Consider the following 8,180-nt stretch of genomic DNA (forward strand, 5'->3'; position numbering starts at 1 on the left):
CAACGTGTGTGTGTGCGATCAGGAAATAAGATAATCGATTTTTCAGCCCGCTTCTATAGCGTGCATAAGTATACATACTATCGATAATCTAGCGTTTATTTGAAAACGATTCATAAATGGACAGAAAAATGACAACGTGTTTTGTGTATTCCAGTAAAGGGCGATTCATGTGGAATCTTTTTTTTTTCTGAAACTTTCAAAAAACGAGCATTTTTCAAAATGTTATAAAACAGAAATGAACCGATACAAATAAAGGAAATCCATTTCGACAATGTTGACTGCAAACAAGTCATTGATAAGCGACGGGCGTATTAGACACATAATTTAAGATGTCGTTTATGCGTTCACAAATATGATCGCTCGGTCATTGAATAGAGCGCTGGCACGCAACAGGGTACCTAGGCACGGCACTGCTGGCACGGAAAGTGTTAAGGCGCAATCACATCCCTGATATATTATTATATTATTATTATATTATGCGAATTGGCTATAATAAGGTAATTTATAAGCCTGCTATTCTTTTTTGTATTTTATTTTTTAATTTTTTAAACAAACGCATAAACAAACATGACAACACACGATAAGATATACAAGCATTAGTTGACAGTGCACATCCAATGAAATCACATTTTAGTTAATTGTCTTATACAGGATATACCCCCAATACCTGCTATCTAATACCCTACACACATATGCTCTACCTCGTACCCCCCCCCCCCCCCCCCCCCCCGGACCCCCCATTGGATAATCCATCCATTATCCCTCGCTCCTAACCAGACACTACCATTATATGCTAGCTTTTATTTTCTCCACCACTTCTAACCACAATGTCATTTTGGATTCATTGAGACCCCAAAATTCTTGCTGTAGATATTTCTTGATGGATCACATCGAGATATGTAATAATCCAGACCTTTCGGCACATTTTTTCCGGTTGGAACCATCGTGATGCTATCAGCTTTTTAGCCACTGTGATACCCCGATAAAACCAATCTCTTTAGCTGTGGATGTACTGCACACTCAAAAACATCATTCAGCAGTAATACAGAGGGGTGTACAGGTATATTCCAAGTTAAGAGATTTGATAATTGCTGGGTCACCTCTTTCCAGAATATCTTAACTGGTGGGCAGTCCCAGTACATGTGCATAAATGTCCCCCTCGTCCCCATTTGTACATAAGGAGCATTTGGAGTCTTGTATAAGACCCATTTTTTTCAGTCTTATAGGAGTCAAGTGTGTCCTGTGAATATAGTTAAGATTGATTTGTTGATGGTCCGGGTTCCTTGATGTGAGTCGAACATTTGCCCAGGCTTCTTGCCATCAAAATCACTTTCCAGGTAATAATATTTCAAATTGCATTGGTCCGGATGGGAGAATTCAGTACTGTATCTACAGAACCTTCTGTTTAATCATCTTCTCTTTATTCATTTCCTTAGAAGGTACTGAACGAGATCAGTGGCAGTTTTTAATGTTTGGTCATTATTAGCATGGTGTTATTCACTGTCAAAGATGGAAAGAAAAATCATAATTCATATTCTTCTTTGTTTCATCACAATTTAAGCAAGGCTAGTAATAGACACAATATTTCTGACACTGGGAATACATTCACTGAGGTCCATAGATGTCCGTAGATACCAAGAATATGAAAATGTAGAAGTGGAGCAATATTCCATTTACTTATCCATTTTAGGCGGATTTTCAGAAAAATAGGCTCCGGGTGGAAGAGGTTAAGCCAGACTCTAAATTTGCCTAAAAGGAATATTGCTCTACTTCTACAAGGACCATTTGCATGTTATTGGTATCAAGGGACATCTATGGACCTCAGGGAATGTATTCCTAGTGTCAGAAATATTGTGTCTGTTACTATGCTTGAGTAAATTGTAATGAACCAAAGGAGAATATACATTATTTTATAAAGAAATTTAATTCACTTTGAAGGTGAATAAGACCATGCTAACATTGACCAGACGTCAAAAATCCAGGTGCTCATTCAGCACCTTCCTTCTTGAGATCAAGTGTACTAAAAACGCAACATTATGTCATACAGTCTAGAGATTGATCTTTGACGTTGTGTCATTTTGGGACCCGGTATCGGACCCGTCTGGCTTAAGAGGTTAAACTATAAAACCCAGCTACGTACCATTATAAACCTCTTACATGGAAATTAAAGCTGAATAAAATCACCATCTCTCCTTCCTCTTGACACTCTTCTCCATCCAGAGAGCTGTCCTGTCAGGCCTGGGAAGAAACCAAGCGGCTTGGATGGAAGAAAAGGTCTCTGCTGTGACCAGTGTGGAAAAAGCTTCAGTTCAAAGAGCAATCTCAATAAACACCAACGCATTCACACAGGAGCGAAGCTCTACTCCTGTGACCAGTGTGAGAAGAGCTTCAGTCAACTGGCCTGAAATCACACCAGAGAATTCACACAGGAGAAAAACCCTACTCATGTGACCAGTGTGGAAAGAGCTTTATTAGGCTGCATAGTCTGAAATCACACCAGAGAATTCACACAGGAGAGAAGCCCTACTCCTGTGACCAGTGTGGAAAGGGCTTTAGTCATCTGCATAGTCTGAAATCACACCAGAGAATTCACACAGGAGAAAAGCCCTACTCCTGTGACCAGTGTGGAAAGAGCTTTAGGTACCTGGATAATCTGAAATCACACCAGAGAATTCACACAGAATGGAAGCCCTACTTTTGTGACCAGTGTGGAAAGAGCTTTAGGCACCTGGGTAATCTGAAATCACACAGAGAATTCACACAGAATGGAAGCCCTACTTTTGTGACCAGTGTGAGAAGAGCTTCAGTCAACTGGGTAGTCTGAAATTACACCAGAGAATTCACACTGGAGAAAAGCCCTACTCCTGTGACCTGAAATCACACCAGAGAATTCACACAGAATGGAAGCCCTACTTTTGTGACCAGTGTGAGAAGAGCTTTAGTCATCTGCATAGTCTGAAATCACACCAGAGAATTCACACAGGAGAAAAGCCCTACTCATGTGACCAGTGTGAGAAGAGCTTCAGTCAACTGGGTAATCTGAAATCACACCAGAGAATCCACACAGGAGAGAAGCCACATCATTGTGGTTTGTGTGATAAGAGATTCAGTAGATTAGCATATTTCAGAAAACATGAGAAAATACACTTGGGAGAGAAGATTCAGGGAAATGTCAAACCTGTCAATTCACCTGCACATTCTTAGAGGAGAGAACTGTCAAAGGTCACAGACAGCGTGACCAAAGAGTGGTGACCTCTCGGACGTCAAGGCCCTACCAGCAGAACCGGGAGTGAGGAAAACCCAGAGGGAGTTTCAACGAGAGGTTTCGTCCAACGCATTGCCACCACCCACCCCAGCAGGCCTTTCATCAAAGTGACTACACTTCACGTGGCTCTCACTCTTCTTCCCCCCTGGTCATCAGGCCCCCTACAGCTATCCCTATGGCTCCACGCCCCCCCTCCCCCTCGTCCTGCCGCCCAGCATGTCGAGCGACAACAGGAATACGAGATGAGGCCATACCCCAGTGGCCCGATGTACTACCCTGGATATCTGCCATCCAGGGATGATCAACACACCCGCCAGGACGACCAGCCAAGACTCTAAGAAGAGAGGCAGAGAAGATTACATTAGAATGCATGAATAATGGGGATGACTGTATTAAAGACCTTACAGATGTATTCTGGTCCTGCAAATGTATACCTATATCTGTTTAATCTAGTGTGTATTTTAAACTTGATTACAAAACAAGTGTGCCTCTGTTTTTAAGTGCGGAATGCACTAAAGACAGTGATTGATAAGGATGTCTTTCCTCCTCCTCAAGGGTCAACTTACATTCTCCAGCTAAGTAAAGGATGTTAAAAGTATACCCAGCGTCTGGCTAAAAGGTTTTTTTCTTATATATAATTGAAGTAAGAAAACCAGCTATTGACATTTATAACTTGTGTGTCATTTAAAGACTTTGTGGCCATTGATTGCCACTGCTCTATATATGCTCTGTTGAATGTCCTGCTGTACTGCATTCCTCTCAGGGTGAGGAGAACTCTTCCTCACTGATGCATTTTCATCCTCATCCTCCCTCCTTGTAGCGAGAGGAAGCCAAGGTAATTTGTATACAGACTGTACAGAAAAAGAACACCATGGATGATGTTTAAGAACGATGTTTTATGGAATGGACCTATCTCAAACCCTGCCCTCTTTTCTTGATCCTCCAATCACAACTGTCGCTTACCTCGGACAAACCGGTAAGCGACAGTTGTGATTGGAGGATCAAGAAAAAGGATTATAACTAACAATACCTTAACCAAGTATAACGTGTGGGCCCAGTGTGTGCTCCCACACATAGAGTAGGGGGTGCACACGGCCCTCCCCCTGTGTTTAGAAAGTAAAGTACTTATAGTATAAAAGTACTTCTACCGGGGGCTGGGTATGTAATCCCAACACTGCACGCTGATTGGTGCTGACAAATATACTGTATTATGAAAAAGAGGTGTGTTTCTGTTTATCAAGATATGACTAACGCAGAACCCTGTTCTCGAGTACAGAAACGTCTTTTTTGGTCGCTCCTTTTTGCCTTGAAAACCTTTAACTATACCTGTAGACTTGTTGGAATAATTGTGCATTCTTTTCTATGACTCTTCTTCACACTGTATTCTTTTTCGAATTAAAACTTCACTTTTTAAAAAGGACCATTTCTTCTCTTTATTAAAACTTTTAACTGGATTGGATTAGTGGGGTATTGACAGGCTTTTAATGAACCTTTGATATCGTCTGCCACTCTTCATATGCTGGTAAGCCAACTACAAACGGGAAGGTATAGTGTCTTGTAAAATATGACTTTGTTACTCAAGTTAGTCTTCTGTCTCTAGGAGCTTGAGTCAGGCTGACCCATAGGTCACTTGCTTTTGTGACTCTTTTATCTCTATTTCAAAGTCGTGCGGTGTATTGGGACTTGAATATGGATGTTTTAAATGTGAGCTTTTCCCTATGATGGCGAGCACTATCTTGTCTGTTTAGATTTGAAGAGCTGTGCTTGGCTCTCCGCTCATTTTTGTGATGGTTTTTAAACCATAGAGGTTTATTATTGTTCTTCTGGAGAAAGATGACATAAATACTGCATTCAGTATTTCCAGGCTTTTTTAAATCCTCAAACAAAAGTATCAACTTGTCTATCATGGTATATCATGGTATATGTGTAAAGATGTCTATTTTTGCTCTAAGCGAGAGTGAAAGGGAAGGAATTTTGTAGTTTATTACTCAAAGAAGGAGGTATCCTGCCAGCAGACATTTGGTTATTTACATCCTAGGATTAACAACATCTGTCAAGTGTGGTATTTCAAATGCACTGGATAAACTGACTATGAAATGATTATCTAATGATTATCATTGTTTGTTTGCTAAATAAAATATAGACTCTGCAACCCTCACCAAGCCTAGCAACCTTGCGAGGGAGGACAGAGCGAGCATCAGATACTTTGTGTTCGACAGATTCATGATATGAATGGGGGTCTGAAGGCATACAGGACGCTGTATGCTGAGCAGCCAAACCACCGGTTTATGGGTTTGTTGAACTAATCAGAAGGTCTGGGGCTTAATACAAGAACCCCTACAGCTGTAGCCAGTGTTAGAAGAGTTCCACTCATAATTAGGGCTGTCACTAATGACTTTTGTTATTGATTAATCAGTTGATTATTTTATCGATTAGTTGATTAATCATTAAACCATTAATTTACCAGAAAAATCTATTTCGATTGAATATTTCAAAATGTTTAATGAGTATCATCATCCTTTTTAGCTTTAGATAAAATTAAAAAAAAATTAAAAATAACTACCAGCCAGAGAGATTATTACCGGCCATAAATAGCTTTTTAGTATATTTCCATTAATTATGATATGTATTGTGTGCTATGGTAGTGCTTGTGCCAGCACAGGAGATACGATTAAGATTTATTTTTTATAATTAGGCTATATACATATTTAAATCAATATCTTCCTTTTGAATAAAATAGGCTCATGAATCAGGATTGTTAAAGCTAATTAGCCTAATCCATGTGAAAAAGAGTAGCATATAGTAAATGTATGCACACACACGAGAGGGAGAATAGCTTATAGCAGACTTACTGATGTTACACTATTTTTGCTAATGAAGTGAAATATTTATTATCATCAACTATCAGGGTGACTATTGTCACAAGGAAAGATGAAATTAAATACCTGGGTTCCATCCTAGAGGCAAATCTTTCCTGTGACAAAATGGCATCCAATGTAATCAAAAAGGTCAACCAACGAACAAGATTCTTGTACCGGATCTCCTCTCTGGTAAACAAGAGCACTCATTCAAGGGTACTGCGACTATGCCTGCACCTCATGGTACCAAAGCACCTCAAAGGCACTAAAAACAAGATTACAAACATCACAAAACAAACTGGTCAGACTACTGCTTGACCTCACTCCTAAAACCCACCTCACCCCTGCCCACTTTGACAACCTAGGATGGCTTAGAGTAGACTACAGAGTACAGCAACTTGCAATGGGCCTGGTCTACAAGATACACTACACCACTAAGGTACCCATGTACATGTCGAAATACTTCCCAAAGGTCAGTGAATACCACAACCACAACACCAGAGGGAGTTCCACAAATCATGTTCAACTCAGATTAAACTATGTTTTTCTATTTTTAATATAATAATTTTTAACGACTCAGAATGATTTATTATGATTTATCTTTTGTCCTTTAATATTTTCCATAACACACGTTGCGCATGTTATGACTTTGAGCGTCTGCCATTTCCACCGCAAAAGGCACATACCACGCGTCAAACATGAATATGCAAATTGACTACATTTACTTGTCGAATCATGACAGCCCTACTCATAATGAATGTGTGGCCCAGTGTTAAAAACGCTTCAGTACATCATTACAGCTATATCGGTCCATCAACAATCATAAGAATAATATTTGACCGTTCTTTTGTAATGAAAAACTACTACCAAGAGCTTTTGACCTGCACAGAAGCCTCTGTGAGAGAGAAGCAGTACTAGCATAGACACAGTTGTCATTGACGACAACAGTTGTGTTTTTGTCGCTCTGAGTGAGACAGACAGTGTGGATTGGTATAAGAGTGAACACACATTGTTCTAGTGTTTTAAATACTGGGATCATAGGAACTTTCTGACCTCAGTATGGGGTGACCATCCAAAAGCCAAGCTAGTTAACAAACGTGGTGTGTACACTAGGGCTGACCTTCGAATATTTTTTTGGAATTCGAAGCTTCGGGGCCGAGATTCGATTTTAATTCGAAGCTTCGAGATACAAAAAAATAATTATTATAAATCTTTTATTTTTATTTGTTTTTTATGTTGTGGGACTTGTACAGCAATTTGTTCAACTTTGTCAGTGCTTTTTAAATCTTAGACAAACAAAACACTTTGCTTTCATGAAATATTGTAAGCCGTCATTGGAGGCAGCAGCACAATGAACACAAATCTGTCAGTGCCGAGTCCGACCTCATCTTAAATAACAAACAGCATTGCTTGTTGTAGTTAACAAAGAGAGGCAGAGTTGATTTTGTAAAAAAAAATTAAATCATATATATATATTTTTTTTAATAATCAAATAAAATTTTCATATTCGAATCCCATGCCCATCGAACGAAGCTTCGAATTATTTAAGACAGCCCTAGTGTACACACTGGAGGGGAAACTGCTTCTGGTAATGACTTTTATATTTTTATGTGGACACTATTGATGTATTGAACTAATGTCACATATTGTCAACATTCCTAGTAGGACATGTTTTTTACTTTCACAAGAATACGTTTTTATTTTAGAGTAATGTTCCATGTATTGTCTTCATTTGTATTCTATTAAAGACGGTTGTCACTTTAAGTAGCCTTTTACACTTAGTTGTCTGTTTTTACTTTTATTGGATTGTGTATTGCATGGAATGTTGTTGTTGCCGTGCTGTCATTGAGATGTTTTGTTTTTGTTGTTTGTTGTTTTTGTTACTCGTGAAGCTACAAATATGAATTCCCACGCGGGATCAATAAAGTTGTCTGAATCTGAATGGATGTTTCTTTATATGAATTTATCATCTTTAGTGGTTTTTCTACCATCTAACTGCTTGTTAATAACTATTTTGTCGTTATTGTGTGTATATTGACAAGCAGTGTTGGGACTAA

Source organism: Notolepis coatsorum (genome assembly GCF_963971535.1).
Source record: "Notolepis coatsorum genome assembly, chromosome: 2".
Lineage (NCBI taxonomy): Eukaryota > Metazoa > Chordata > Actinopteri > Aulopiformes > Paralepididae > Notolepis > Notolepis coatsorum.